The sequence below is a fragment of the Calidris pugnax genome, unplaced genomic scaffold, assembly GCF_001431845.1.
Source record: "Calidris pugnax isolate Ruff unplaced genomic scaffold, ASM143184v1 scaffold208, whole genome shotgun sequence".
Taxonomy (NCBI): domain Eukaryota; kingdom Metazoa; phylum Chordata; class Aves; order Charadriiformes; family Scolopacidae; genus Calidris; species Calidris pugnax.
This window is the reverse complement of record NW_015090967.1, coordinates 2,501,613-2,511,866: the sequence shown is the minus strand read 5'-3', so window position 1 is coordinate 2,511,866 and position 10,254 is coordinate 2,501,613. Positions and strand designations below refer to the sequence as shown.

General features: G+C 37.3%; 1 protein-coding gene and 1 long non-coding RNA gene across 2 annotated transcripts in view; both read left to right on the top strand.

The window, feature by feature from the left end:
• The window catches only part of LOC106894098, an 8,133-nt gene extending 6,967 nt beyond the window's left edge, over window positions 1-1,166 (top strand). Inside the window, exon 3 of the long non-coding RNA XR_001413213.1 lies at window positions 814-1,166. This is a non-coding gene — a long non-coding RNA (uncharacterized LOC106894098). The remainder of the gene's footprint in view (window positions 1-813) is intronic.
• The window catches only part of MLLT3 (myeloid/lymphoid or mixed-lineage leukemia; translocated to, 3), a 146,840-nt gene that overhangs the window by 58,756 nt on the left and 77,830 nt on the right, over window positions 1-10,254 (top strand). The window lies entirely within an intron of this gene.

The following is a 10,254-nucleotide window of genomic DNA, read 5'->3' as shown; positions in this document are numbered from 1 at the left end:
ATAAACCATAATGTTTGGGCAAGATATAACAATGATATAAGGAAATGGCAGACCATTAGTACTGAAGCCTGCATTCCAAAGGAACAACTAGGATATGTTTGTGAGAATGCAGTCATTGAAAATGAAGATTTGTGCTTAGACACAGAAGACAGTACGTGCACATTCGAGATGCTTCCCTCAGAACATGCTCAATCACAGGTGTATTATGTAGGGAAAGGATGCGTCTGTATAAGAACTAGTTGTGTTAATGTTAGCATTGATACTTGTGAAGAAGAAACAAATGGAACTAACTTTTGTGTTTGTAATTTTACCAAGATACAAGGTTGTGATTTTAATTATTCTGTTCCTTTTCATGCTATACAATGATGTACCTAAACTACAGATTGGAATGGACATTAATGTCCTTAAGAAAATGCTTTCCCACCCAGACATTAAAATGTTGCTAAAGAAAGTGAAGGAAGCTTCGAAACGAACATTATGGCAAGTCCAGCACAATACTCTGGAAATAAAGAAAATCATCACAGCCATCGAGAAACCTGGTGAACACCATTGGTGGGACATTTTTCTAAATACCTCACTAAAATCTCCAATTGCTGCTCAGTTTTTCGACTTCTTATTGCATCCTGTACTAGTGTTGATTTTTGTAGCCCTACTGCTGACACTTCTCAACATTTGGTTATGGTGGAAAGTACGGACTGTTGCTCAACAAGTACATGTATTATGGGCTGTAAACAAAATTATGCAAAAGAATTTGCAATAGCTTAAAGAAAAGGGGGGATTGAATTAAAGAATAAGGCCAGGAATGGCTTGAAGGTTTGCTTACCTAAGTATGACTTAGCAAATGTAGCCTGACTGACCACAGAGAGGGGCCTACAACCCCTGCAGAGCTACGATAAGTAACAAGACAGGAAGGCTGGCACGTAGGCAACAACAATCATGAGGCCAGCACAATGTTATCTTATCTCTGACAAATGGAGAACTCCAAGAAGGAGGTAGCGTATGGTAATGAATTACTGGAAACTAATGAATATGTTAAAACTCCTTACATGAATATGTATGTATGTATGCATATATGTTGTCAAACTGACTCCGTCTGGCACGCACATTTGGAGGAGCGATCCCCTGTGCGTCCAGCGCTGCAATAAAGAATACCTGCTTTATAGTCATCCCGGCTATTGAGTCCTGATTTCGTCTTTCACGGCATCAGTAACAAGAATCTGTTTGATTGCCCCATGCAAGATACTGTGAAGAAATTTAACTCTATCCCTGCCAAAATCAGTACTGGCCAAAAAGCCTCTACTGCCTAGAGGCTTTAAGGTTATCCTGTGGAGGAGAACACTTCCACTGCTGCTGTATGTTCGAATCTGTAGGTCTTTTCTGGGGTGTCATAAATCTGAAGCTCCACAGACAGCAAGCTTTGTGGGACTACTGCTGTGAAGCATCTTATAAAGATGGGACTAAAATTAGAAAGATGCTAAAGCTGATGATATGCTGCTTTCTGAAAGTGGCATTAAATTATCTTTGTCATATTCTTGCACTTCTATGTGTTTCCTGTAGCTACTGTATGTATTAGTGGGGGCTTTAATGTGTCTCTAAATGTAATTACAGGTTTGAAATACTGAATTGCACAGATATGGTAAACAGAGCTTAAATGGATTAAAGGATTGACAGTTGCAAAGGCAATATTTAGCAGCACTTAACTGTGCAGTGTCCTCTTAAGGTAACTGCTGTGTTCTGAAGTCACAGTAATTGGTACTTATTACTGGGGAGTGTTGTGGGACTCTTTTGGTGAGAGTGAGTTCAGGCTACAGACTGAGAAAAACGATTCTCTTCTGCTGCAAGGCTTTAAAGAGGACGTTGTGAAAGGGCATGCATATTTGGGGTTGTCTTAAATGGGTAGTTTTTGCATGTATGTTGAAGCTGTGTCAACAGCATTTATGAGCACATGATTGGGCATCCAAATTATGTTATCTAAATAAAATGTGTCACAGGCTTATTTTAACTCTTCTCAGTGGTGTTGCAGTTATTGCTTTTTAATGCTCCTTTGAGGTTTCTCAGCTTTTCCCGATCTTCTCTTCTGTTTTTTAAGAGACGGGGAGGAGAAGATAAAACCTCGTGAGCATTACAGCAATTTAGTTACCCAGAGTAATTACGTTACACTGCAGAAGAGCATATATGTAATTAAGTGAAATAGCCATCCATCCAGTTTACTGTATTCATGCTGAGACTTCCTTGACTTCTTGTGTTCATAAGTAGGTTAAAGTACTAAGTGATAGGTACTTTAAATGGAATTACAGTTTAAATGGTGTCCTTTTAAAATTCATATTATGTTTCTCTCTACATTGATTTCTATTTGTTATAATCTTGTTAAATGTAGGATGTTATATTAAGTCACCTGTTTTTCTTCATTATGCTCAGTTGGGGCTTAACCTAGTTTTCTTTTATCAATGTTTTCTTTCTAGTAGGCAACTTGTCTTGTGTCTAGTCATTAATAAATGTTGTGAATAGCACTTCTATGTTGAAAAATATCTCATTAATAATCATGAAAGTTGAAACAATTTCCCTGTTTAATAAGTAAATAAAATTAAGGTTCCTGTCTGGTTTGAGTGTTTTGTATTCATTCAATTTCATGGATTATTTTTTCCTGCAGTACATCAAGTCTATCTGTGTTACTTCTCCAGCCCACCTTGATTTTTTTTTATCATTTTTTTTTTCAGTTCTGAAGTCTTCAAGTAAGAGTTGGTTGTGCCATCATGACTCTGTATTTGAGTTTTAGTCTAATCTGTTCCTACAAGTGACAACTATGTGACTGATTTGTTCTGTCTCTTTCAGCATTTCCTGTAATCAAAGTCTGTGTAAATGGTATTGCATATTGACACGCGGTGTCCTGGCAAACAGCCACGGAAGCATTTTCAGTTTCTGAAGCACGTGGCTGAAGTTCTGCTACTGACAGCAGTCAGTTCCTGAAGCCAGAGGTGGAAGCTAGGTGCTGGCACGAAAGCCTTCTCCTTGCCCCGCTCTGCCTCATGATTTTCTGAGCCTTTCAGCTGCGGGGCTCATACTGGCATGTGTTACTGGCTTTGCTTCAGGATGTTGTACTATGAACAGTCAGAGTCTTCACAGCTTCAATTTTATTATTGTTAGTGTTTTCTTTGTAGTATATTGGATTATGTGTGTAGTGAGGGTTCTTCAGTGCTCACTCAGCATGAGGCTGCAGATGGGCATGCTTCTGACACTGTGACCTTGTTACTGAACAAAAAGGTTGGGGTTCTTTTGTTGTTGTTGTTGTGTGCCTTTCTCTCAGATGACAGAGTAATTGGAAGTAGCCCTTAACATGGCTGGCTGGAGGGAAGCGATGGGGAACAGGCCCAGGCGGAGTATTTCTAATGCCACAGAAGGGGCCATGGGGCAGCAGAGGTTCAGCCCTCGCTCGCAGTGAGCTCTGCCCTAAGTGAGAAGTACTGGGGCCTGTGCAGGTTTATGGCAGATATGGGGTGTGCCCTGAGACAGATGGGTAGGGCAAAGCAGCAGCTGCACGAGGGAACCTCCTTCCAGCACCTGCACACCCGAAACCAGAACCCACAACTTATGATGCTGCTTGGCAAAATGAGTCTTTTCTGCCATTGTCTGTTCCATCTTCATCTTCTGTTTGCCCTGAACAAGAATGGGTGCTTCTTAGCCACAAGTTGTAGTTTCCTTACCATTCATAAGAGGAGGCAGAGGTCTTAACTTGGTAACTGCACTTAAAGGGTTGCCATTTTTGGGTCTAGGTGCTGATGGCTCCCATCCCTTATTAGTCTCCAGAAGTGCCCAAAGGCTCCTGTGTAACCTACCCACAGTGAAGATGTGGTAAATGGCAGCTGAAGACCATATGAAAAAAACAAAAAATGGAGGAAGGGAGGTGTTTTAGGAGGCAGTTTTCCCAATATCTTGTCTAGCCTGGGAGTTCTAGCTTGGGTTGAAAGGCAATTTTAAAGGAAGACAGAGACAAGCAGATGCTGTAAAAACAAAGCAGTCAAACTTGTGCCTGTTGTTTGGCCTTGTTTCATGCTTTTCTGTTTGAAATCTATTTAATCTTGAATTTAAAAATTAACATTACCTATCTTTGGTATAGCATGATATCTCAGAAAAACCTCATTGATGGAAAGATTTGTCCTTCTGAAAACATGCGGAAAAATGAGTAGGGAAGCTCACTTAGAGTTTTGCTCTGATTTGGCTACCTTTCTGTGAGTGCTTTCCTTTCCCTTTTTGTTTCTCAACAGTGGATTGCATGCATACTGTAGTTGCATGCATACTTTCCCTTTTTGTTTCTCAACAGTGGATTGCATGCATACTGTAGTTAGGGGTGTTCTTTCTCCAAAATTATGGAGATCAATCTGGGAACAAAATCTAAGATATATCAATTCAGACAATTTCATGGGGCAATTCTGGTGTTGCTTAAAAAACAAACCAAAAACTGTCAACGATTCAAAAATAAGAAAGCAATGAACCCTCAGAATTACACATGCTAGATTTTGAAAACCCTTCTTGTGCAGTTAGTTATTGTCAATCAAATCTACTATGGGAAATAATGTTTTGGATAAATTACTTGGAAGTCTGTCTTTGATAAAGAACAGTTGTGAGCATGACTCATTTGAAAGCACCTGATACGCTGGTTTGAAATGCTGATATCCATTTTGCCTAATTTAATGTCCTCTAGGCAATGTGTACTCTAATTCCAGAGGAATTATAAATGTTAACTGGGAGATATTTTGTTAGATTGAAGCAAATGATTATCAGGCATGCATAATTTTGCAGGTCTGAGTTGCTTCACCCAAAGTAAATCAATACATTCCCTTCATCAAAACTATTTCTGTTCCTCTGCAGTTGTTTTGAGTTATGGCCACTAATGAAAAAATGGTGGTATAAGACTACTTGTTTCCTGTATGTCTGGCTGGTGTCATGCACTTAAATTTTTGCTCAAGATGTTTACTCTGAATTATTTATGTTTTCTGTTTTCCAAGCTGTTATTTAATCAAATAAAATGCATGGAGAAAACATGTACCAGAGGAATACCAAGAGAAGAGAAATACATTGCTATGAGCAAAGGATAAGATTCGAGGTGAAGCGATCAAGACTTTAGATTCAGAAGGTCAAGTGATGAATTGCAAAAGATGTCCCAAAGTCTTTTTCCTAAGTTGCTCACTGTGTGTGTATTTTCTTTGGACTGTTAGGCTTTGTCTGAATGTGTAATTATATCATCAAGTAGCTTTGAAGTCCAATTGGATTGATATGAGTGAGAACACAGAGTTCAGTAGAAACCAGCATCTCGTTAATTTGGTATTTCCTTATGTTAATTGCAGATAAAGCCTGGCAAGGAATAACGTGTATTGAAATTGAGAGTTTTTGACTTTTGCTTAGCCCTGGGTTATTTAAACTTAACAATCACAACTTCACTAATTTAGTGCAACTGTAATAAGGTGAGCAAGGCCTGACATTTTTTTGAGGGAACAAAATCTGATCTAGAAAATCTGTCAAGGGTAATTTTGTCATTTTAGCATTTAATGGCCAACAAGCCATCTCTTGTTTGGCTATTTTCTTATTTCAAATTGATGCATCATTTAATGAGATGAATTGAAGAGCTGTTGAAGAAATATAGTGAGACACTACTTTTCTCCTGGAAATATTTTAAATAACCTGACATATAGGCAGTGTCCTAGTCAAAGTCCAAAGACATGGAGTTTGCTCTTCAAAAAAAACCACCATCAAACTTCAGAGATAATCAGCAATTCAGCAATTCTTTGAGAAATTCTCAGTAATTCAGTTGTGAAAATTAAGAAATAACAAACCTTCAGTACCTTGGTAATGAACAAGAGGAGAAGAGATGAAAACCAATTTTTTGTGGAGTGACGTGCAAAAAACCAGAGACTGTAGATTTTTAAAAAGAGCAGTAAGTGCTGCCTTTTTAACTTCTGAGGATTAACTCAAATGTTTCTATTGATACAGCTCATTTGTCTGTATGTGGCTTTAAACATGGTAGCATCCTATATAGTCATACAAAATCACTCTATTGCACAGCTTAAGTACCCTTTAGTTTTCAGCTTTGCAAATACATTTTTCCACAGGATAATTTTTTAATTTGAAACACTTTTCTGTTTCATTAATGTATTCTTTGCAGTTCTTTCAAAATCCTTCTGTAGAAGTGGAACACATAGATTAGGAGTATGGCATAGTCCTTCACTAAACTTGCCTTTGCCAGTGATTCTAAAAATATTTTTCATGTGATAATGCTGTTTAAACACTGAAGCAAGAGTTTGGGATATTTAGTAGCAAAAATGAATGTTAGCAATTTAGATGTGTTAAGTTATATTAGGAAGCACTTCCCTTTTCCCGGATCTAAAGAACCCAAAAAATGTTCCTCCAGAATTATCAACAAAATTATTTACTTACTAGCCAAGGCTTGCAACTCAGGAATGGATTTATAAAGATGTCTCTGATGGGAAAACTGGAAACAATGATGTATGTTTCTTCTCTCAGAAACAGCTACAGGCTGCAGTTTACAGATTAAATGTTGGGGTTTTTTTTCTATAACATATAACAAATAAAACATTGCTAATCTTTCAATCGATAGTTTTCTGATTAGTTTTGGTTTGTTTTTTTAAAGAAAAAGAACAGTTTGCAAATGCAATTTTGTCCTATCTTTTTGCTGAAAGATTGCAGAACAAGTGTCTTTCATGCTTAAGAAAGCAGTTTGCTGTCTTAGAACTGTAGCCACAATCTATTAAATGTGTCTTTTGACTGCATGATCGTGTTCTTGTTATTGTTTTACAGATTACCAGCAGATTAGTTGTGCAAATGCCATCTCATAAATGTAGCATTTTTTAAGGTGAGGATTTTTTAAAACTGTAATTGTTCACTTCATGCTGGAATTAGCCTAGAACAAACCCAATTATTCAGAATTAGACCATGTGCCACGCTGAAGACTTTCCATTTTAAGGTCCAATGAATATTTCTTCCCCTTTCCTTTCTATGTACAAAGGATATGTACAAAGGCTGCAGAGTTTGAGAAGAAATACATCTGTGACCGATTTTCAGGAATTAATATCTCACTTACCTCACTTAGGCAGAAGAGTAAAGCTGTAGGTGTTCTATAGTGGTCAGAAACAGCACTGCAATTGTAATTATTCTGTTTGAAGAAAGTCTTACTTTTCTATGCCCCTTCTCTGTAATTCACTCATCATTAGCCTCTAGTGGCTACCTGTTCTCCTTTTCTCTTCCCTCAAAATGTCAAACAGCTGAATACTATAATTGTTGTGATTGTTACCTGCATGCCAACATAAACAACATCTGCGTTAACTGCATGCAAACACAGCTTTCAAGCTGTGTTTATGCCCGGAGCATACATTTACATTATATTCATTATAAATGTGTTTCCACACAAACTTCAGATCTCTGCACTTCAGGGTATTTTTGGTTGTAGAGCTTCATGGTGGTCTGTTATGCAAGTAATGTTAAGTGAAAGCCAGTAAAAGCAGGCACATTCATGTAAAAGCACTCAATATAATTGCTCCAGCCTTAGTGATACCCTTCTATAGTTTTATAGTTCATATTAATACGTCCATGTTTTGCCTAAATTATGATAGCAAACTGTATGCTAATGAATGGTATTAATAAAACGTGTTCAAAGAGGTATTTTTATTTTCTTTGTCTTAGTCCCACTGTACAATTGCTAAAATAACTATGAAATGTAGACTAGCAGTCAAGGTCTTATATGCGGCTGCTCTGAGCAGCATCATGAAGACTATCAGATCATAGAAGCAAAATCTATTATGTTTTCCAGTATATTTAATATAAAGAAAGAAAAATTGAAATTAATATATTACTATAATCTTTTGTAAGAAGCCATTTCCTGCTGACCTAAGTTAAAATATACTGCAGTCTGTCTGCAGGCTTCAAAGGGCAACAAAGATATATAATGGGTATTGTCCCTTCAAGTGAAAAATGCTATTGCAACAGATAAATAGTGACAATATGCTAACTCTAATCTAAGAGCATTGTCTTGCTGTGTCGTGGTTTCAGCTGAAATCACTGCAACCGGCCCAACAGATGGCCATTCCCCCCGCCCCCAAAAGAGGAGAGGAAGAGATGAGGAGATTCAGAAGTTTAGAATGAACTAGACTACTTTAATGAAGAATTAACATTAAAATAAAAAAGAAGAAAATAATGAAATAGATACAATATATACAAAACCGTATCAAGCTGTCAGTCCTGTCACAGGCACTGGGGAAGTCCCAGGCTGGGCTCAGCAACAGATGGGAACTGGGTTCCAGCTCTGGAGTCAGGAACACACGGATTGGGATCAAAAGCAGATGAACAGACAGGTTCCTCTTTGGACATTGGCCATCACAGGAAGAAAAACTTGACCCTTTGATCCTTCAGCTTTTATACTGAGCATGGGGCAGATGGGATGGAATACCCCAGTTGGTCGTACCTGGCCTGTCCGTTCCTCCCCACAGATGTGACCCCTCTACATTTTTCTGTTTCCGACCCTCTAAGGGGCAAATAACAAAAATTGGCTGACCTTGGTTGTTAACGCAATAAGCATAAGCAGGGGCCTCTCTGCATACCATTCCCTGGCATGTAGCACAAAAATTGGTCTTCTGAGAACGAGCAGTTTTCTCCACAATATGCTGTTAACTGCAGAGAGTTAGAGAAGGTATAGCTGAAATGTGAAATTACTGAACACAAAATTGGTTCGGTTGTACTTCAAACCAGGACATGCTCCTAGATACTAGTTAGTATTATTTCAGATACAAACTCTGTATTCATTGTGAACAGTAACTGAATTATGCTGCTTTCATAGAGACGTACACTAATCTCATACCACGGTTTCTTAGTTTTAAATATTTCAACTTCTGTGAAGAAAAGTTCTCTGTTGTTTCTGTTTTGCTGGAGAGTGCTGATGCAGTCCAGGAGCTGTTCTAGCCATTCAGAAACTCACTCACTTTTGTTCCTGGAACTACTTACGAGTTTCCTTTGTCAAAAGTCAGCTAGATTTATGATGAGTGGTCATAATGATGCATGATGAGTGTAGTAGTGGATTTTGTTCTTTGCTACTGAATTTTCACAGAAGTTCTACCAGATGACATTAGACACAGATTCTCAGTTCTTGTTTCTTAACACAATGGAAAGATCTGTACTGACTTGGAGCATTAGGCAGCAGCCCTTTTTTCTGGTTTAAGCATTCCCAAATGTGGAGACTTACCTTCTCAAGCCTGATGCAAAAACAGATTTTCTGTGACACTGTTCTGTACAATAGAAGTGTTCTGATATTTTTCTGAGTTACTGTTTGTACTTAATAGAAAAGCCTTACAAATAAAAGAAATTATATTATATTTACCTGATCATTAATAAAATCTATTATTCTATGAGTAATGAAGTAAAATAACCACAAAAAACTGAGACGATGTATGGATAACTTCTCAGCCTTGGCTTGCTATTCAACAGAAAATGTTTGATTCAAGTATGGCATTACTGGAACATAGAGTAATTTTGATAACTCTGAAAATATTTGTTCCCAGTTTGATCTTTGCATGGCATAATGTAGTTATGAGAACTACAGATACATATACAGATAGAGAACTAGATAGATACATATTTGGCTTTCTCAAGTGTCTGTCTAGGACTTAAGAAAAAATATTCTCTATACAAAGTCTTTTTACAGAGCAGAGAGAAAAAATAGTTAAATGACTTAAAATCCTGCAATTGTTGGACCTGTTTTCCTCAGTGAAATCCGAAGGGCTGTAATTTCTATACAAATACGAAGATGCATTAATGCAGAATTAATCGGAAATTTTGCTACTTTTTAAATAGTAATTGTTTCTCTACAGGACAAATTCAAGTTTATAGTCAAGAGGTTTTAATATTATATGTTATATCTACTGTCTTTTCCACCAAAATAATTGTCTGGTTTATGTTATTATCCAGACAATCTTAGCTGCAGTTCAGTTGTTAACATTCTTTCCTGTTCAACAGTTTTTCTTTTGCTTCGGTGTCATACTTTTCTAAGGCAGGCTTCTAGATCAGGTACTTTCTGGAAGTCATTTACTCTGATCCATGGATACGTGAGATAGATATGTATATTTTAACAGTTTTTTTGAGAACCACTTCCTGTTGAAAAAAGCAAAAAAAACCCTACCCCAAACTAGGATTAAAAGGCAAAATGTAGTGTAGGAAAAACTTGAGTTTAAAAATACTTTTTTTTTTTTTTTTTTT